Source organism: Malaclemys terrapin, chromosome 3 (assembly GCF_027887155.1).
Source record: "Malaclemys terrapin pileata isolate rMalTer1 chromosome 3, rMalTer1.hap1, whole genome shotgun sequence".
In the NCBI taxonomy this organism is placed as follows: Eukaryota; Metazoa; Chordata; order Testudines; family Emydidae; genus Malaclemys; species Malaclemys terrapin.
In genome coordinates, this window is record NC_071507.1 from 116,131,991 (window position 1) to 116,153,993 (window position 22,003).

General features: G+C 41.3%; 1 protein-coding gene across 4 annotated transcripts in view; it reads right to left on the bottom strand.

Annotated features, from left to right (window-relative positions):
* PKIB (cAMP-dependent protein kinase inhibitor beta) overlaps nt 1-18,373 on the bottom strand; it is a 96,850-nt gene extending 78,477 nt beyond the window's left edge. The window contains exon 1 of one of the 4 annotated variants that reach the window (XM_054023442.1): nt 18,335-18,373. The gene's annotated coding sequence lies outside the window, so the exon portion shown is untranslated. Of the gene's footprint in view, nt 1-14,441; nt 14,553-14,996; nt 15,363-18,334 lie in introns of those variants that run through there. The other 3 variants (XM_054023440.1, XM_054023438.1, XM_054023441.1) reach the window with 3 other exon arrangements.
* Between the last annotated feature and the right edge of the window lie 3,630 nt (nt 18,374-22,003).

Below are 22,003 nucleotides of genomic sequence, written 5' to 3' on the forward strand. Positions count from 1 at the left end.
TCATCAAGTGATCCATCCCCTGTCGCCCATTCCCTGTTTCTGGCAAACAGAGGCTAGGGACATCATTGCTGGATCCCACCATTGATGGATCTATCCTCCATGAATTTATCTAGTTTTTTTTTTAACTCTGTTATAGTCTTGGCCTTCACAACATCCTCTGGCAAGGAGTTCCACAGGTTGACTGTGAGTTGTGTGAAAAAATACTGTTTGTTTTAAACCTGCTGCCTATTAATTTAATTTGGTGACCCCTAGTTCTTGTGTTATGAGAAGGAGCAAATAACACTTCCTTATTTATTTTCTCCACATCAGTCATGATTTTATAGACCTCAATCATATCCCCCATTACTTGTCTCTTTTCCAAGCTGAAAAATCCCAGTCTTCTTAATCTCTCCTAATATGGTAGCCATCCCATACCCCTAATCATTTCTGTTGCCTTTTTCTGAACCTTTTCTAATTCCAATATATCTTTTTTGGAGATGGACTCACTTAGATCACTACTTTATATGATGGGGACAGATTTTATATACACACGTGGGCTAATCCTCAGAGATACTGATCACTCACATCCTCCATTTAAGTTATTAGAGCTTTATTGATCTCAGCAATTCAGGGAGGAGGATCAAATCACTAATAGTTATGAATTATATAGAACAATGTGTAAACTGTCCTTTATGTAAGGATTAAAATGTATCAGAGCAGAAAAGTTAGCTACTAATTCTAATTAAGTTCTTTCTTAGAGACATAGTGTCACAGGATGCACTACTCACCACTGGACTGGTGCCTTTTCCTGGCACTCTGGAGATTAGCTCGAGGCCGACACCCCCCAGCCACGGTTGGCACACAATCACTCCGCCCGCCTGCAGCTCCTCCCACAGCCTCAGAAACCACAGTGTATTCTTCATGGCTCGGCCCCCCAGCCACATAGCTGTCAGTGTTCGCCCCTCCTGCGGGAGGTTTAGCTCCTCAGTACTCATAGGCACTCTTCCCTCTCACTGCCTCTGTGCCACTCGACCACTGGCTGGTAGGGGAACCTGGGCCCACCCTTTTCTCCAGATTCCTGCCAAGGAACCCTCAGCTCAGCAATCCGGGCCTTCTTTTTCTGGCCTCACTGCTCTATCCCTGGGCTTCTTCCTACTGCTGGTTCCCCTTGTCTTCCTGGGCCTACCAGTTCCCCAAAACCTCCTCCCTTTTCCCAGGGAGTGACTGTCATCTGCAGTCTCCACTCACTCCTCTCTTTCTCCTAGAAAAGTCTGCCTTTTTCCAGCAGCCCCCTTCTCCTTTCAGCTCCTGGGCTTTATAGGCCCCGCCTATTCCTGCCCAGGTGAGCCTCCTTAATCTGCTGCCTATTGGGTTAATTGGCCCATGTGGATAAATGTGAGATAGTCACCCCATCACACACAGCATATTCAATTAAATGTTTTATTTTGTCCTGATCCAATGTTAATATTCATCATTCAGATGAATAGCCTGCAGCCCACATCAATACAAGAACATTCCCATAGTAACTGAGAGATGTATATTGTTGTTGTTGTTTTTTATTAAACTCACTTTCTTTCAGAATTCTGACTTTTCCTGCATACAAATGAGTCTCAGGTAAAGAAAAGAATATTCCTGTAATGTACACAGAACAAAGCCTCATCTTCAAATTCTTTTAAACTTCTAAACCCCTTTAAGGCAAACAGCCATGAGTGAGGCCTAGTCTACACTATAGAGCTAGGTTGATGTAAGGCAGCTTACATCAACCTAACTCTGTAAACGGCTACACTAAAATGTCGCTCCCACTGATGTAACTTGCCCACTCCACCTCCACGAGAGGCGTAGCACTTGAATCGATGTAGTTAGGTTGACTCAGTGTCGGTGTAAGACACTGCATTGCTTACATTGACTGTTGCTGCCTTTCAGAACCTGTCCCAGGTTAAATCAGTGCAAGTGCTCCTAATGAGGATGTGCACTGCCAGGGTTGTAGTGTGGATATGCAAAAGCAAATTAATTACTACAATGGCTGTATGTCAACGTAACTTAGGTTGACTTAATTTTGTAGTGTAGACTTGCCCTGAGAAGTTTCAAGCTACTGATGGGAGGAAAAGGAGGGGGCGGACGGAAGCAGCACCTGCTTACTAATGCAAAAGCTTTGTTATACCTCTCAGAGAACACATGTTCAATTACTTACCTAGGAGCCCCTGGGCACTCCTGCAATTTCACAATACAGAGAAGAGCTTTTGCCTGATGTTTACGTAAGTGTGACCACATCCATAATAGAAATAATCACTCTTCATGGAGGCAGCCTTAAGTCCTAATAGTATTAGTGAAGAACTATACTTTCTCTGGAGACTTCATTAGCATGAGCTTTCACTATACTTGAGCTCTCCTGAGAAGTCATTTAAAGACTGTGTTAAGAGTAAAGAACATGAAAGCTGCTCTTACTGAATTTTTAAAATTTGCTCTTCCCAGAGAAGAAAAAATCACTTGTCAGATATTAAAAAACCACCAACCTTGTGCAGAAGTCCCTTCTTTAAAACCTAGACAATATCCTATTATAGCCTATGCCTGATGATGGGGGAAGTGATAGGATTAGCTTTTCACTTCTGAACAACAAATGTAAATATTTGATTGTGCTAACACTTCAGCAAAAAATATTTTTACAAAACTTTCACATTTTCCTAACACTGCATCTTGCCTTCAGGAACACTCTTAATCTAACAAAGGCTATAGTTTACAGAATACAATTGTGACAGCCTGGACACAGCAGGTACAGTAAATGCACATTTAATATCACACAAACAAGCCCATATTTAATTAATATAATTTATATTAGTGAATGTGACCCAGAGACCCCTTCATGCCAAATGGCAGAGGGAACAAGAGGTACATGGGGTTTTACAGGGATCCCTGGGTCAGATATATGCATAATCCTTCACCAAAAGTTGGCACTTGAGGGCTCTACAGAGAGCTAGTAGCCCACTGGTTATCATAATCATTGCAAAATGTATGTACAGATAATATTTAAGAAGTTATTTATGTATGCTAAAAACTATCTTCTTAAAGCCTTAGAGTTAAGGCAGATCGCCAGGAGGTGAGACACCTCAGAAATGTTCCTTTCGGGCAGGAGGTAGCAGATAACTATCTCCCTGTCTGGTCATTTGTGTATTGTATGCCTCTCAATGGAGGCTTATTTGCCTACTAAGTCAGGGGCAGAATAAAAGACTGAAATCTACAACAGAGAAAATGTACAGGTTGAAACACACAGCAGGAGGATGTCCTGTTCATGAATAAATTACAAATTATTGTTCTGGCATATTCTAGAGTGCAAGGAAATACACAAAATCCTTCACCTAGGAGGCAAGCTGATAGCGTGCAGGTGTCATGAAAGGAGGGTCACAGCCAACCTGGCTGTAAAGCACTGCAAGGATTTGGGGTGGGCAATACTCTAAGACATGATAAAATCTTGTTAATTAAGTTTAGGCTCCAGAATACATGTTATGATGTTATTATATATGTAACCATTTGTTTCCAGTACTTCTTCCATTACTTGAGTCTCTGCGCTTTGTTAAATAAATGTATTCTTATTTCATTGTAAACAGACCTAAGTGCAGTGTGAGTTAAGTTAGGCAGAGCAGTGATCTGAGGTGGAACTGGTAAGCTGGGGTGTACTGCTTCTTTACGAGCAGCAGATCGGTGAATACTGCGAGTAGGGTGACCAGACAGCAAATGAGAAAAATCGGGACAGGGTGGGGGGTAATAGGAGCCTATATTAGAAAAAGACCCAAAAATCAAGACTGTCCCTATAAAATCAGGACATCTGGTCACCCTAACTGTGAATGTCCAGTGGACCAGGGGAGATCCAGGCTCAAGAGATGGGGTGTACCAATCACTAATCTGTAGAGTGGCAGCAGGCCTAGAGAAAAGTGTTTGTGTTGCCTGTGGCCAGTAGAGTGGGAAGCTGACCCAAACTAAGGATACATACAAGGCTCCCTCATGCTAAGGGCAGATGGTAATGAGGTGTATCACAACTCTGGATACCCCTGGAAAATATCACAGTAAACTCTTAGAGCAGGGGCTGTCATTTACTAACTCTTTGTACAGTATCTCTCTAGCACAATGGGGCCCCACCTGGTTGAGATACCTAGGTGCTATGGCAATATAAAATGTTGTATATCAAATATTATTAAAAGTTCTATCATCTATCTTCACTTACGCTAGAGAGAAAGAGTCCCTCTGTATGGGGAAACTTTGGCAAACCAGTAAAGTGCCTAAAACCACTATGGCTTATTGTTAAAAAGCAGCCTCGTCAGCAAGCTGTAAATTGGCCATTCAGCAATCTCAGCTTGACCAAGGCAGGAGGGGAGGGGGTTTTGGGGTGCCACAGAAAGGGCAGCTTGACCCTGCGTCCTTCCTCATAAGAATTGTGTTGAAGTTGCTGATACATGCATTTTAAAAGAGTAAGGTATGCCCCAGGAATGTCTACTGAGGTCTCAAGGCTGCAAGTTCTGGAAAAACCCACACCTGGTTAATCAAATAATCAGAAGGAACCTCTTGCTTGAAACTGCTTACTTAACACGGTTTCTTTATGGGACATGTCATTCTATTACTAATGTATAAATAAGGGGACTCCTCTGGGGGATTCTTCAGGACTGGTCTCTCCCTCTGGATGCATCTTGTGTTCCCCACTGGCAGATGGGCTGCCACTGTGCCACTCGAAAGCCAGACTCAGCTTTGGAAATTATCAAGGGTTGGGGGTGTTTTACTAATCTTGTTGCAGACGTGTGTAAGTGCTTGAGACTAGTAAAGTTTAGCTTTAAGTGAAAGCACTCTTGTGTTGTCCTGTTTGTGCCAGCCATCTATCGGTCGGACGGCCGTGTCTCCCCTGATTTATTTCCTGACACCGCCTCGCACAGAGTAAAGTTACCAAGAGCTTTGGGTTGAAAGAACCCCAGATAACACCTCCCCCTCATTTTTCATATTTCAGCCATATCTGACAATTGTAATCTAGTGGTAGGACAGCAATTTTGCAGAGGACTGGCACTGAATTTATACTCCAGCAAACTGGATCTTCTCTGGAGAAAAATCCATCATGTTTTACAGAGAAAAAATTGGTAATGGAAGAGCCAGAGTTCCAGGATTGTGGACTCTAGTCGTCATCCCGAGACTCTGCTTCAGGAATGGAGTTATGTTCCAAGGTCTAACAAGGGCTCCTGGAGATGCAATAAATAGCTAATCTTAGGTGCCAACTCAGCTTCAGTAGATGTTCAATCTATATGTAGGACCTGAGGAGAGAAGAGCAGGCAGGCTAAAAAGTGGGCAGGCTTACTCTGAGTAGTTCCTGCAAATTACAGATGACACAATTTCTTTTGGTTCCAATTATTTTTGGTTCTTTTATTTAGCAGATCCAAAAACTAAAATGTGGTGCAACAAAATATTATTTTGTTTTTAAATAAATTCAGATAAACACCAATCCACAGATTTGCAGGCACAAGTACAGTACATTTATTTACAGTAAGTCGCAAGAAGGACCAATGTCCTCCATCCCCCTACATGGGAGTAATCTGGATATGGGACAATATGACTGGATAAGTGACTAGTTGTCCAAGGCCAAATAATGAACCAGGAATAGAACTTAGGTGGTCCTTGCTCTTATTCACTCTAGCAACTGTACTGAACTGCTTTCTAATATTACACGCTACGTTTTTAAATATTCCGGTACTTCAATTTAGCCTCTAATATTACAGGTATCATTTTGTACTGTATTTAACTGAAAGAAAATGTGAGAGGCTTTATCAGCCTACCTGATTTGTGGGAGTGAACATGTTAATATCTAATTCTTATAATTGTGCCCAAAAATAATTGCACAGGCAAAAATAGCTTTCAAAATGAGAACTAACATTATAGTTGGCACTAGGAATAAAACTAAATAAATATAAGTAACAAAAATTAATTTCTGTAAACCCTCAAAACAGGAAATCCAAACAACAACAGTGTTGGGAGATACTCATCTTATTTTTTTGTTGCATTTCTTCCACCAAATAGGACTTTCACTATATGTCATATATTAGTTGTTGGAAGAATTGGTGTTAGAAATTCAGCACTATTTACAGCAATAATCAGTGTGTATTTTACTCCTCAACCCCTGAGCTGTTCCTCCAGCCAGAATGGCACAGAAGGTTTATAAGGCAGCCTCAAAATCGTTTAGCTTAGGGCTTGTCTTCACTGCACGCTAAATCGGTGCTGCAGCAATCAATTTAGCAGGGTCGATTTAGCAGATCAGGTGAAGACACGATGAATAGATATGAGAGCACTCTGTCAACTTCAGTAATCCAGCTCAATGAGAGGCGGAAGCTATGTTGACGGGAAATCATCTCCCACTGCATAGCGCAGTATAGACACCACAGTAAGTCAATGTAAACTACGTCGACTTAAGTTATGTAGGGCGGCCAGCACATCCCTCGGCCCACGCTGCTTCCCGCAGCCCCCATTGGCCTGGAGTGGCGAACCGCAGCCAGTGGGAGCCACAATCGGCCGAACCTGTGGACGCGGCAGGTAAACAAACTGGCCCGGCCCACCTGGGGCTTTCCCTGAATAAATGGCGGACCAGCTTTGAGAAACACTGGTGTAACTTACATTGACTTAAGTGTAGACAAAGCAGAGAAGCCCTCAACACACCAGCTATATCCTGGATGAAAATGAACTACTATAAGATTGTTTAAAATCTGATCATACCATCTGCCAGCTCAGTACAAAGCTATTTCACATCTGGTTAAGCCCTGGGGGAGCATGAATACATCCCTAAGATATTGCCAGTCAATATCCAGCCTTTACTGTGTACCACTGAGGAAACCCCAGCTGAGTTCCAAACACTATTTTCAGAGATGCATGCCCGATGAAAAGCCCAATTTCTAGATAGATTCTTCCCCCTTTCTCCTGCTGCCTTTCCTGCTCAGCTCTAAACTACTATGAGCAGTCACTGGACATAGGAATCCTTTCCACAACAACATACATTTTAAGTTCTCCAAATAGTTACAGACCTAATCCCACAATTCCTATTCAATGGAAACTCCCATTGACGTCAATGGGAGTTTTAGCTGAGCACGGACTGTACGATTCAGCCTTGTTACCTGTACTTACTAATTGCTTATACTATATGCACAGCACAGTACATATGCCAAAGAACCAAAGCTAGATTGTTGCAAAGGACGAAGACTATAATTATAGGCTCATTTTAATGTTAACCTTTTCTGGGTCATAAAACACTTATTAATGAGGGTGAAATATCTCACAGCTACTAAAGGCTGCAATTCTGTCTGAGCAGATATGATTTAGTGAAGAAATCCTAAATATCCACAGGCCCTATTTCCCTACCACAGGACTGAATAATACTGATAGCAAAGAGGGCTTAAGCTGGACTTAAATGGTGCATTGGCTCAATGCAGAGAGGTGAATTTCATAATGGTGTGATATGAAAATTTCATTGGCACCCATTTAGTATCAGCTGAATAACTCAATCATGGCTTTATCCCTTTTAAGCAATATGGTCATCACAAGTTCATTCAGTACCACATCATCAGGTATTCTCTGTAATGTATACGAATATAATCTCATATACAAATATATTCCAAATTAAACCTTTCTAGCAAGCATATAAGTGGTTTCCTTTTCTGAACTTTCATTATGTCACAGCAAATATTTATATCTCTGTCTCAAACTCATTCACATTCAAGTGTTCCACCACAGCCACAACCTATGTTCCCAGCACGCAAACTAAGATTTACTTCCTCTTTGATTTCAATCTTACACATTTTCATTTTTAGTATGCAGTTCCTTATCTTATCTAATAAGTTCCATCATATCAACAATGCTAAATTATTTGAATTCACAAATAATGTAAAATGATATAGCACTCTAGCAGGGCTATATGGTGGCATAAATTAACCCTCTTTATGTCTCTGTGCAGACTTGGATCTGGATGCTTAGGCAAAACCGGATGCTATGTACCCATTATTCCTCTACCCTCACTCCTGGAGCAGATGGGCAAGCAGTGGGAAGGGAAGGAGTGGCACCTTGGCTCTGCATCCCCAATACACTGGCCAGCAGAGATGGGATACAGAGGGGGAAGAGATTTGGCACAGGTAAGCAGCAAATACTGTCCCACTGGATTAAGGGAGGAACAGAGAGGGAATTGTGGATCCCTGAGCCATGATTTCTTCCCTGGGATTCTCCCAAGGTAATGCAGCAACATGCCACCCCCTGCTGTGGGTTGTGTCTTTGTAGCATGATCTGGTACTGAATTACAAGTGTCCAGGAGATCATCAAGGGAAGATCTGTAGTATATATATTATACTCTCATATCCAGACACGTTTCCTTTGCATATGCTCAGCACTCACCATGTTTGACAAGCTAGGTAGAACAACCCTGATTGATGGTGAACTCAGATGTCTTTGCTAGCATCAGTCTGCCCGAGTTCCATTTTCAGAATCTGCTCTTGATGTATGCATATTTAGATCCATTCATGCTTGATTTAAAAGGAAGTCATATATCTGCTTTAGTTCGTAAAAACATTGACTTGCTTTTTTTATACCTTCTTCTACGTAGTGAATGCAGAGTATCTGTACTGTACAGTACTAATTGACCAGACACCTGTCAGAAGATCCAACTAGTTAAAAAGGAGGAAAAATTTTGGCTACAGCTATCTAAGTACAAGAAGATGAAACAGAACAAATGGTTATGTGTATGGATATTCTTCTCATAGTCCACTCAAAATAGTTTTAAGAAGTGGGCCTGATTCTCCCCTCATTAGTGTAACACTAGTGTCATAGGAGAATAAGATCAAGTTTAATTATTGTACAAGCACAGCTGGTAGTTTGAGTATTTAGTGAACAAACACAGATGATAATATTTAAATCATTTTTAATGCATGTTAAGAAAAGCTTAATGCACTTTTGGTGCAGATCAATATTTTTTAAAAAATAGCCTCTATTCTATAGTAAACTATTTTTCATCTCTCTCTCTCTCTCTCTCTCTCTCTCTCTCTCACACACACACACACACACACACACACAAAGGGCAAGTTCAGATGATATATATTCTACTATATTAAAGAAATTAGCAAATGAACTTACTATCCCAGTGATACTCAGACCTCAGTGGTTCTGAAGCCAAATTAGTGATCAACATTACCCAAAAGAGCCAGGATTAGTGTGAATTCATTGTTGCATTTTACTATAGTACTACATATTCATATTTAAACAGTATGACAGGGGAAATATTTAGTTTTTATTTATATATTATTCTCACAGCAAAATGACTAACCAAGTTTTATTTTATCAACTACAATTATCATGACAGAAATCTTAATGTTATTTAAAGCATGCTTATTCAGAATTATGGGTTATCCATACTTCAAATGAGGATACTTCCAGTGTTGCAAAATGAGATTCAGCTTTCAAAAACCCAAGCGGATACATTTGACAAAAAATACTCCAAACATAAGTATTGACTTGGAGGGGGAAGTATGGAAGGCAGTAATGATAAAAGAAATGATGATAGTAGAGATTAAATAAAAGGGATTACCTTTTAAAAGTCAACATTTATCTGCAGTTATTACACAGTGGCAAATGAGATACCACAGTTATTTCCTATTCAAAATATAGGGAAATGTTATGTTCTCATAAATAACACTGAGCAGTAACTATTTATGAATGTTGACTTTCTGACCACAGTAAATAAGAGATAACAAAAAAGTTAGTCCAACTTTGGCCCCCCATCCATAGAAGTATCAATCAAGTAAGTAATAGGCCCCCTCTGTGAGCCTGTCGTACAACTGCACATGGAACATGGTGTTCATTTCTTGGAATCTCATTGTTAAGATAATTCTGGCAAACTGGAGTGCTAAGATGACTACTGGGAAGAGGAGGAATAACCAAACTCTACAAATCTTTGATGACACTGAACTCGAAGGAAGAGAAGATTGAGCATAATAAAAAAAAGTAGCATAACTAGGAGTGATGGGATGAAATTAACAAAAGGAAAACTTAAACAGGAAAGATTTTTAAAAGAAAGCTATTAGCTTGTTGAGTAATCTTCAAGAGATGTTGCTTCATCTGTTTAAAGCTAAACTGTACCAAACATTATTTGACCAGCTGTGTTTCGTAAGCAAACTGATTTGTGAAAATGTTCACAAATAAATTGTCATGTTTGGTTTGCTATGATCCTTGGAGGGCCATTTGATTAGTTGTCCAAATACTCATTGCTAACCACCACATACTCATGAAAATACAAATTCAAGTAGTTTCACAAATTTTAGCACAAATGTTCATTTATCCAAATATTTGTGCTGGAAGGGTTTTGTTTGTTTATTTTTTTGTGCTTGGTGTTGGTCTCCCATTTCAAGGGTTTTAATAATCCAGGGAATAGAATACCACCATTCACAAAACATCAGTGTTGAACAGCAAACAGTAGAAGCAATCAGTTCACGAATACTCTGTAGGATGAAAATCGTTGAGCACAACAATGTACTTTTGAATAGTACATATAGGGCCCAGAATGGGCTTAGTACCTTGCATTTGGGCATGCCTGCATTTATTTCATGCTGACTTCTTGTTCTCCAGAATCTAAGCTTACTTTAAAAAAAAAAAAAAAAAAAAAGTCTAGCTGAGAGAGTCTCAGAAACATGACCTGAATCTCACTGATGCTATAACCTCTGCCTACATTTGTAAAAACTGAAACAATAAGTCTAAGAGCTGTGATCTGCCCTATTCATTTCAATGGGTGCTAACTCTGTTGCCCAATACTAATACTTTAAAAATTAACATTGTTAACTATTTCACTGTTCCTCAAATCATGTAAAAAAAGGGGGGGAGGGAAAGGTTCAAGTTAGGAAGATCTTCACAATCTACTCTGTGACAGCTCATTGTGTCATGGGTGAGAGAGTTGGGAGGTTACTGTCATTTTTTTGTCTTCTCCATCCACCCTCATCAAGGATTCATACCCAAGGAGCCTCAGCCAAGAAGAGCCAAACAGGGCCCTTGAGTCCCATCAAGGAGAAGCCAAACCCAGAGAGACCTGCAGAGTCCCTGGGTGTATTTGGGTCCCACTGAGGGCAAGCCATGCCCAAGGAGTACAGAAAGCATGCATAATAATATTTTGAACATCTCCACCATCTACTATGAGAAACATCTCTTGTAGGCAGAGATTACAAGAATACATATACCTTTGCTTTTTCTAACTTATCCCTGAGCACAAACATTTATGAAAATCAGACTTGCTCATGAATGATTCATTAACCAAATGTGGGGTTCAAATCTTGTTTGAAAGAGGTAATTATACTAGTCTATCAATAAATGGACAATAGGGGACATTTTTGTACTGACAGGCAGATAACTAGATGACCTAACAAGTCTTTTCTATCTTTGGATTCTATGGTTCACATCAATATCTTTCTTTGAGTTTGTCTGGATTTCTTAAAGATCATTTCTGTTTTTATAGCACATCGGAGTGAAAAAGCCTAACCTGCATGAACTTGTAACTGCTATGACATGATTAAACTTAATTAAACTGGAGTGGTATGCATATTCCAACCTACATGGAATAGAAAGCATAAGATTAAAACTTTCATTCTTATGGTGCACTAAAGGATTGGTTTTTGGAAATTACTTGCATCTTTCTAGGAATGTTTTAATTTAGGTTTGTTTGTTTTTTAAAGAAGCTTTCATCAGTTACGATGCAGCATTTCATAAACAACAGAATATAGACAGACACTGTAGTCAATTATTTCACCACTTCAAAAGGGATATTAGCAATTCAAATGAAAAAACTGGATCAGCTTGAACCCCAAGGTATCTGCAATGAACAGAAGTAAACAAGAAATAGTCCTTATTTTATCTCTGCTTTTGGGATTTCTGATCTGCTCAAACACTTCATCAAGATTTTTTTGTTAGCAGCTAAAAGCTTTGAAGACATAAACAAGTCAATACACAGATCTTCATATTCTTACACTGACACTGCTAAACCCAAAAGGGATTTTATTCTCTGCTCAGACTGTTGGAACAATTAGTATAGTCTACAGACTGAAAATTGAGTTAGTAGGGATGGCTGAAAAATAAAAGTTCTGTTTCATGAAAATTTTGAGGTTTCAACATCTTTCATTCTGCATTGGAATGAAACCTAAACCTTTTGAAATTTTTCACAAAAACAACCACTCACACAAAAGAGACAGATACTTAATAGCCCAGTGATTAGGTCACACATCTAGGATGTAGAAGATCCAGGTTTAAGTCCATGCTCAGGCTCATTTGGAATAGGACTCAAATGTGTGTCTCCCAGGTGAGTAGGAGCTTCTCTCTCTCTCTGCTTTTTACCAGAATTTCAATTGTAGAGCTGAGAAACCTTCTGTTTTCACAAAAAGTTGCAGTTTCCACAAATCAGCATTTCTGACAAAAAATACTTTATTGAAAAATTCCTGACCATCTGTAAGAGTTAAAACCTTCTTAGAATTACCAAGGTCTATTATTTTTATTATTATATTTTAAAATAAATCTATGGGAACTGAATGTGTCTATAGATACTGGATATACAGTACAGTGTATTGTAGCTCATTTACATGCCAGCTTCATGTTAGGTGACCAAAAGAATCAATGGATTTTGCATGTTTTCTTATTCCTTCTTTTTAGAAAAACTTTTGTTTTCTGTCCAGAAGCCAGGGTGGTAATGATGGTGTTGTTTTAAACATTTGCACGGGGGGAAAAAACCATCATAACTGATCCAGGGAAATTTTCTCTTACTGCAATTACTTTGTTACCATTAGAAAGGAGAGGAAATTTATGTTAGCATTTGAACATTTTCTACTTGATCAACAGACCAAGATATAAAGAAATCTCTTTCAATCACAGATAGCTGAAATTTTAAGATATATTTTATCCCATTTTCCAGAATTGTTGTTTGCATAAAAAATGCATGTTGATTTAATCTATATAGCATCACTGTTCATGACACAATAGTTCTGGACTTCCAGGTTCAAATTTACTGTTCAGAGATTTATTTTAATTAATGTTATTGTATTATATTCAAATAAAGCATAACAAATAATACTTCTTGTTTACTTTCCCATATTTACATAACTGAAAACTGACTAACTTCAAAACTAAATTTGGTAAAGGATTAGAACATAATAGCTTTGGAGCACTTTTGACCATTTTTGCATGGGAAAATTTATTATATCTGATTGAGAAGAATAAGGTACTTATGACCCTTATTAATCTAATATCTGAGCACCTCAAAACCTTTAATGAATATAGCCTCACAGCACCCTTCCTCAGATAGGAAAAGACTGCTAGCCCTACTTTACTAATGAGGCACTGAAGCACAAAGAGACTCTAAATAAGTGACTTGCCCAAAGTCACCTAGAAAGTCTAGGGTGCCTTGAACCCAGGTATTCAGAGTCCCTAGCTAGCCCCCTAAACACTGAACCATCAGCCCTATTTTAGAACCAACTGAGTCACCCTTCCCCACTGCTTGAAGGGTAACTTTTTTCATGCCACCTTTCAAGAGAAATTTTAATTATATGAACCCAGCCTACATGTGTGCTAGTGCCTAACTGCTGCTGAAAAGATGGTAATAACTGTTGCAATCTTTTGATTCAATGATCTGTGAACCATGATGGATTTAGCCAATAATCAGTTGTCTGGAAAATCCATTTTTTAGTGAAAGGATAGAGAGTCTGAGCCATTAAACTGTAACACTTTCTTTCAAACCATTGTTTCCTGTGCTCTCAATTTCCATACACATATGTATTAATTTCCTGGGTACGCTATTGACCCAAGAGCCGCACCCATTTACTACAGCTTTTAGAGATTTTTTTTTTAACGGTAACTAAGGCTATACAACATACATCCTTAAAGCACTTTGTCACAGAATGTATCTGCTTAGGATATTGATTTTTTTTTTTTTTTGAATAAAGAAACAATTCGGACTAAAAACCTGTTGTGCCCTTTTTCTACTCTAAGGCCTGTGGGAAGATCTATTGGAAATACAGTCTCAGCTCCCAGAGTCAGCCTGATGTAGACGTGTGAAAATCTTAATGTTATTTCAACGCGAGGAGGGAGCTGTCCGTGGGCACGTTTTAGAGCCAAGAGAATAATTCCCGTAAATGACATTTAGGCCACAGAATAATCCTGGCAGCGGAGTTTGTGGGATTTTTGCAGATGCGAATGAAAAGAATCAAATAGAAAGCACATGTGGCTGGCTGTAAACAGAAGAGTGCACTGCTCTGAGCTCCTTCTCAGCCTCTCTTCATCGTTCCAGGATCAGCAGAAAGCATCTAATCAGCGATGGGGGGAGAGGAGGGGAGTCAGGTCCTCCCCCCCGATGTAAATTATCCGGTAGCACAACACGATCTGGGACCACACCAGCAGGCAACAGTACCCCCCTCCCAGGGTCCCTTCCCAGCACTTACCTGCCTACCTTCCAGGCTAGGGAAGGAAGGATCTGCCCCCCAGCTCCGGAGGAGCTCAGTGCCTGCTCTAATTGCTCCCCGTTTCAATCCCGTGCGGAGAGCCACAGCTGCGCCGGACTTCAGCACTTCCCCCAGCCCCAGGGAGACTTTTCTTCAGCTGGCATTTAACAAACCTGCCCGGCAACGAACCCAAAGTGCCACGCTCGGCAGGAGAGAGACGCTCCCGCGCTGGGAGCCGCCAGGGCATCCCCAGTTGTGCAACAGAGCGCCTAAAAATATGGATTTGCGTTGAAATCACCGGCTAGGGAGGCAGGCGGGCGGGGGTGGATTTCAGCACTCCGCGGGCAAGATTATGAAGAATCAAAGTATTTTTTAAAAATCCACGACTCCCAACAGCTCAGCTGATGGGAAAGCTCAGTTACACGGCACCAGGTGATAACAGACTGTGGTGGTGGGTTTTAAGGGCGCGCTAAATGCAAATCTGAGCCCACCACGCAGCAGACCTTAAAAACTGGGGGACTTTGGCTTGTCCCAAGCAGAAGCCCCTGTACTCACCAGTCATTCGGTGGAGCAGAGGCACACAGATGAGCTCCCAGCGGCGATCGAAGTTTCCCTGCTTTGCCCCCTTCCTGACTGACAGCCTCAGGCTTGCAGCCTTTCCAGTCCAAGGAGGGCACCGCGCAGCTAACAATCAGGGAGGAGCAGCTCACGCTCCTGTGCCAGCTGGAGAAATGAGCATCGACGCGGAGGGAGGGAGTTACGGGGATGCACCCTCTCTCTCTCTGAAGATCCCACGAAAGCGCTCCAGTTAGCGCCCGGGCGAGTGAATTATATACCCGCCCCTTAACCCTTGAGACAGCGGCGAAGTCAGAACACAGGCCGTACCCATACAGCATCTATCAAGAGGTGGCAGCAGCCATCGGTCCGGGACTTTCCTGTCTGCTCTGACAGTTTCCTTCAATCTGCCCTCTCCGTCCCACCCCCAGTGTGTTATTAAATCCCAGGCTGATTAGGGGCGGAGCTGGATGAAAGGGTCTGTTGCTGGAATTTTTGAATTCCTGTGCTTCTAGGTGACAATGGGAAACTCTAGAAGGTAGAGATTAAAGAGACCAGGAAAAGGTAAAGAGCTGGACCCGCAGGCAGCCTGGAGCATGTGCCACACACACACACAAATGGATCTGACCCAGGGATCCTGCCTGAGCCGTCCAATTTTTGGCCCTCGCACCCCAAATTCCATGGAATAAGTTTAGCCATTCCTACCACACACACACACACACACACCTGACTCTGATATAGACAAAAAAAGCACCATAAAAACCTGGATCAATTTTTGCCCCCTTCCACAACACAAAGTGTACAATACGTTATTAAAGAACAACAAGTACCGCTGCACCTTGCATTAGTGGGAAAATGATGACCCTGGTGCATCTCCACCCAATAGCACTGGGAAAATATACCTGTTACTTGGATCCCTCTCCTTTTTAATTTCAGTTCACTAAATTCCACAGTCTTTGTACAATCGGGAGGATATTGGCCAATCAAAACCAATAGTACATCTCCTGGATCCTACATCAGAAACTTCAACACATTCTGCTGCATGAGCAAAGCAAAACACAAATAACTGGCATGTAGATGTTGCCAGACCCAACCTTTTTTTTTTTTTTTTTGGCCACAAACCTGCACAGTCTACTACATGTATTATGAAAATCTAGCCTCTAGTACATCCTGATACACAAGAACTTGAAAAGTCCAAATACGGACCCACCTGCTTCCACCAAAGTGTAGATTATTTTTTCACTTAAACCCCAAATCTCCTCCCTCCCCCAGATAGACAGCAATTACAGCCAACCTTTAACATCAATTAAAACCTATATCTAATTAATCATGTTTCAGTGAAATCTTAATAATGGAGATCCTCACATCTTGATCTTTCTCCATACAACCAAATTTCATGCCAACAGAACTTGTCTAAGCAGATGTGGATGACATGAGAGTTTAGCTGATCAGCTCTTGACTTAGATTTTCAAAACAGTTTAGGGGATTTAGACTCATCTTCCATTAATTTTAAACATATTAATGGAAGATGTGTATCAAAGTCCCCCTAGACAGCTTTGAGAAACTCATTGCATGGGAAACAGATTTTTCTGATGTATTCCTCTGTCTATTTAGATCCAGGTACAGTAGGAGCAATTAACTTGTTCTCTATTCACACCATGAATTTTGTAGGCACTGGTCCAGCAAGATTGATGTGCTTGATCTGCATTCTTGCAATGTTCACACTCCAGAACATGTCAGAGTGTGTGTGTGTGTGTGTGTGTGTGTGTGTGTGTGTGTGTGTGTGTGTGTGTGTGTGTGTGTTCTGTTTTGCTAAAGTTTGGGGTTTGAGGCCAAAAACCAGCAGGATTCAACAGTATTCAGAATTTACCTTTTACCCTTTTCTGAAGTGACCTGGTATTTTAAATACTAGGATGATCCTAGAATTCTTAACCTTATTGTACTAGGTACAACACTACATTTCCCTCCATACCTAGCATAAATTGTAACATCTTGTGTTGTGATGACATAAACTAAGCAAGGATAGGCTGGGCCAGTATTTAGGGTGTCTCTTCACTGTGGAGTTAACTTGGGCACTTAACTCCTGTTACCCCAACTGCTTCCCTCCCCTCCCCCAACACACACACACACACACAAAACTCACTCACCCACTTTTAATAACACTTTCAACCTGGGCTAGCTGTCTTATTTGAGGCTGTAGGTGAAAACCCGAGTGCAGCTTCCATTTGGGCTGGTAATCCAGCCGTTTAGCACTGAGGACACAGGCTAAATCATTCCAGTGCTGATAGTCCTCCAGTGATATTCCACAATTCCCCTTTGTGCCCAGAAGGATAAATTCTCCCACAATTCACTGGGGGGAAATGATTGAGCAACTCATCTTACTGCAGCAGAAAGAACCTTGGGGTATGCCCTCAGAAGTCCTAGTGACACACATGGAAGAGTACAGCATCAGAGAAGACACAGTAACTCAAATATGGCTTTGCAGCATAGTTTTTTACACCCAGTCCAGGCTAATCTGGGGCTTGGACCAGTTTGTTGATCAGCTCCAAGAAAGGAGCACTTATTACCTTGTCTGCAGCACCAAATGGTGAATCAGTTGGTGGCACTCTCCCATCTGATACAGACTTTGTACTTTCTCAGATTCATAGATTTTTTAGACCAAAATGGCCCATTAGATCACTTAATCTAATTTCCTGTGTTTCGCAGGCCATTACATTTCACCCAGTTACCCTGTATTGAGCCCAATAACTTGTATGACTAAACATATCTAGAAGCCCAAATGCAATTGATTTTCACTGAGACTTAGGTTCCTAAGTGCCTATGTCATGTTTGAAAATATAATTTAACCATCTAAATCACTTCGCAATTTTGAGTGCATCAATACCTACCCACCTTTAAAAATCTGGACCCAAGTGCATAAATCACTTCTAAAAATGGGCCATGCACTCACTTGGGTAACATTTTCAAAAGCACCTATCTTCAATTCTGTTATTTGTTAAAGAAATCTCTGTATGATCATATATTGATTGGCTTGGAGTTATTTTATTCCTCTTACATATTAAAATACATGTGTTTTGCTTAGAAGTCATGTTGCTATTCTCAACAAAACCTTTTCTCTTCTGGAGGTGACCTATTATATCAATTAGTTTAATTGATTCTTCCCTTTATCTTTTGATTTTATAATTTGGGCATGCCATTTGGTTCCTTAGAAAGACTTGTGTGACTGACTGCATTGTGCTGTTTTTCTTTACTTATGCAGACTGACAGGTTTCCCCTCCACACACCCAGGGTGCCACCTGATGTACTGGGGTACCACTGAGCCCACCTGTTCCACCAACCTGGGCTCCTTTACTGTCTTGCTGAGCCAGGCCCTCAAGCATCCTCCAGCACACACACAGGTAGGGACACACCCAGCTGCAGAAAGACACAGACACTGAAATCAGTACTGCATGGGAGGACTCAGGGAATTGCCCAGCACTCAAGTGCAAACACCTTCTGGAGTGTAAGCCCCAAATTGCATTGTCTTGCATTGCACAGAGAACTATACAGCATAAGCTCATGAAATTCGCTCCCTCCCTCAGTGTGGAAGAAGATGTGCACAGCTTTTTGCCCCCCAATTCCACAAACTGGTTTCAGAGAAAACAAAAACAAGTTTATTAACAACAAAAGATAGATTTTAAGTGATTATAAGAGTTAGCAAACAGATCAAAGCATATTACTGAGCAAATAAAACAAACACACAAGCTAAGCTTAATACACTAAAGAAACTAATTACAAGTAGTAATTTCTTACCTTAAATGTTGTTTTAGACAAATTGCAGAGGTTCTTGAAGGCAAGCTGCTCTTGCCTGCAGCTTAAAACTCCAGGTATTTCTTTCACAGGCCAGACACCTTCCCAGCCTAGGCTCAGTCCTTCTCTTCCGCCCCCCCCCCCCCCCCATCCTTTGTCTTTGTTTCTTAGATGTTTCCAGCAGTCATCCTGGGTGCGGATTCGGTAGAGAATGAACACTGATTAAGTCACTCCTTGATTTTAAATAGGTTTTATATATGGTGGGAACCCTTTGTTTTCCAGTGTGGTCCCACCTCACAGTGGAAAAACACTGATATTCTATCATGGAGTCCAGTACCAGGTGACATGATCACATGACCCTGCAGTGTCAAAGCAGCCATGAGTCAAAGGTTGTTTGTAGCATCCCAGGAAACTTCTCAGGAAGGTGGGAGATTAGCATCTTTAAAGACCTATTGTTCTCCCTAATGGCCCATCCAGACTGATTGCATTCTGTCCGGTGGGCATTCCCCAGGTGTAAACCCACTTGTAATTGATACATAGTCAATATTCCTAACTTCAGATACAGAAATGATACCGGCATACAAATAGGATAATCATATTAAGTGTGAGGATTATATGGGAAATTTATTCAGAGAAGTTAAAATATACCTGTAATTGTTCTTCTGTGAAAATAATATTCAGATAAAAATTTATATTCACCCACTCACTTTCCCCATCCAGGAGCTAGAGATTAGTGAGATTTAAGTGTGACAGGTTACATTGTATCTAAGTCTTATGGGGCACATGAGAAATAGTGAGGTGTGGACAGGAAGCCCAGAGCCTTCCCGAGTGTTGGACTGCTGAGCCAATGACAGTTCCACTGTGGATAAATTCTTAAATACTCATTGGGCCACAGACAGAGACACAGATAGAGAATGAATGATTCTGTAATCCAGTGGTTAGGGCACCTACTGGGAAGGTTGGAGACCCCAGTCCAGTCTCCCTGCTCCAACCACTCTTTCATTATTTATCCATAGTGGAACAGCTTCAACAGGAGGGATGGAGGGACCCCTACATCAGAATATCCTGTAGCTCAGTGGTGTGAGCACCCTCCTGAAAGGTGAGAGACCCCTGTTCAAATCCTCTTCCCTCATCTGGTAGAGAGGGTGGCATTGAGCCTGGGTTTTCCAGATGAGTGCTCTAACCACAGGGCTAAAAGTTATGATGGGTGGCAGCAGCACTTCCTCCTTCTGAATTTTGAATGGGACCTGATCCGGTAGGCATGCTCAAATGGCCCCTCCCAAATCGGACCCTGCATGCAAGTCAGGTGGCTGAATGCCTGTCTTCCCCTGATTTGTGGATCACTCTGGGGCTTAGGTGTGAGATATAGAGGGGCAACAGTGCACATGCTCAGATGTAGAAACACAGACATCTGGGGAACTTTTACCCTGAAAACTTACATGCTGAGTGACATTAAGAGCCTATGGGGTCTGGTGGAAGGTTTATGGATTGTAAAGGAGCCAAAACAGATACTTAGGCATCTAAGTACTTTCAGGGATCCCACCCACGGACCCCAATGGGTAAAGACTATTTACAGTTGGTAGAGTGAGAAGATCTTCTAGAGTGTGTGACTGTTCCTGCCGCTGAACGGAGGGAAATGACTATGGTTTTCCTTCAAGGAGCAAGTCAGTTACACTTGTGCTCCACTGTAGCATAGAGCTATTGAAACAAAATGGACAAGATGTGTTTTCTGCCACAAGCAAGCCTTGAGAGAAGCATGGAGCATTACGTTCTAGAACCACAAACATGTTTCTTTATTACAAACCGTTACTCCTTTGATTTCTTTTCAATAAATTTCTCTCTGTAGCAGAAAGAATGTCACTTCACAAACAGGTTTTAGATCTCCAAAGGCTTGCCTGGAAACTTTTGATGTGCTGACTTCATAATGTTTGTATATTTTTAGACACCTAGAGGATTAGGAAAAAATCCTAACGTATTTGAGCAATACCAGTACCAAATATGTCTTTACTTATATTATACCAGACGTATTGTTGGACATTTTTTATGGAAAAAACACAGGTTTAAATAAAGACTGCTCAATATTTCAGCAAGTGATATCATGGAAAAACCACACTCAATCCACCAAAGAAAACACGGTAAGTAATAAGTGTTGTTGGGATTCTCTGCCCCCCAGGGAACTTCTCATCCGATACAAATTGTAAATTATTGTTCTTACTGACGGGGGTCCATGATCCTCCTACCCAGGTCTGTATATGCCTGTGACAGTGTGATTCAGTGTGAGATGGCTAAGATTCCTCTGTTGAAGGGGGGGTTAACACACAATGAAACACAAACATAGTGTGATATCTCTCTCACTGAAGTATCACACTTTTGCCACTTTCAGTTTAGTAACAATGAATTACAACAAAGACCTTTATCTTTGGCTGAATTGGGAAACAAACAGTTGTGGAATTCAATACACTGCATCTGTTTACACTGGGCTTGATTGTCAGAGGGGCTGAACAGCCACCGTTCCCACTGATGTGCATACATAGCTCCAGCTGACCTTTAAAGATCAGGCTCATCTTTCAAACTGAGGGCAAAGGCTTGGTGGCCCAGTAAGGGTTAGTCAACTCTCACTACAGATCTGTGTTCACAGAGAAGTTGCAATTTTGCCCATATTACAGTCAACAGCTCTAATGGGGGCACCAGCAGTTCAACTGAACTGGCCTTCATTAGCAAAAAAGGTTCATGGACCTAACTCACATGTCCCAGAACCAGGGCCAGCTCCAGGCACCAGCATAGCAAGCAGGTGCCTGGGGCGGCCAAAGAAGAGGGGGGCGGCAGGTCTAGCTGTTCGACGGCAAGGCCGTCACTCCCTCTCGGAGCGAAGGTCCTGCCTTCCAATTGCTGCCGATCGCCATCGTGGCTTTTTTTTTTTTTTTTTTTTTTTGTGCTTGGGGCGGCAAAAATGCTGGAGCCAGCCCTGCCCAGAACTTCACTGAGAAACACCAACTGACATTCTGATTCTGCATTTTCCATACTCTACTACCAAGGAGACAGATGGTTTGGTCTGAAGCTGAGCAATCTTATTTGCAAAATAATTTGCCAATTCCCCATTGAGAAATACTCTACACTGTCCCAGATGAAAACAACCTGCATTAACCAGATCTGAATGCTGGCGTGCGGAAGATATCTTTCTTTGCCTGCAGCACAGCCATGATATAATAATTTTTATA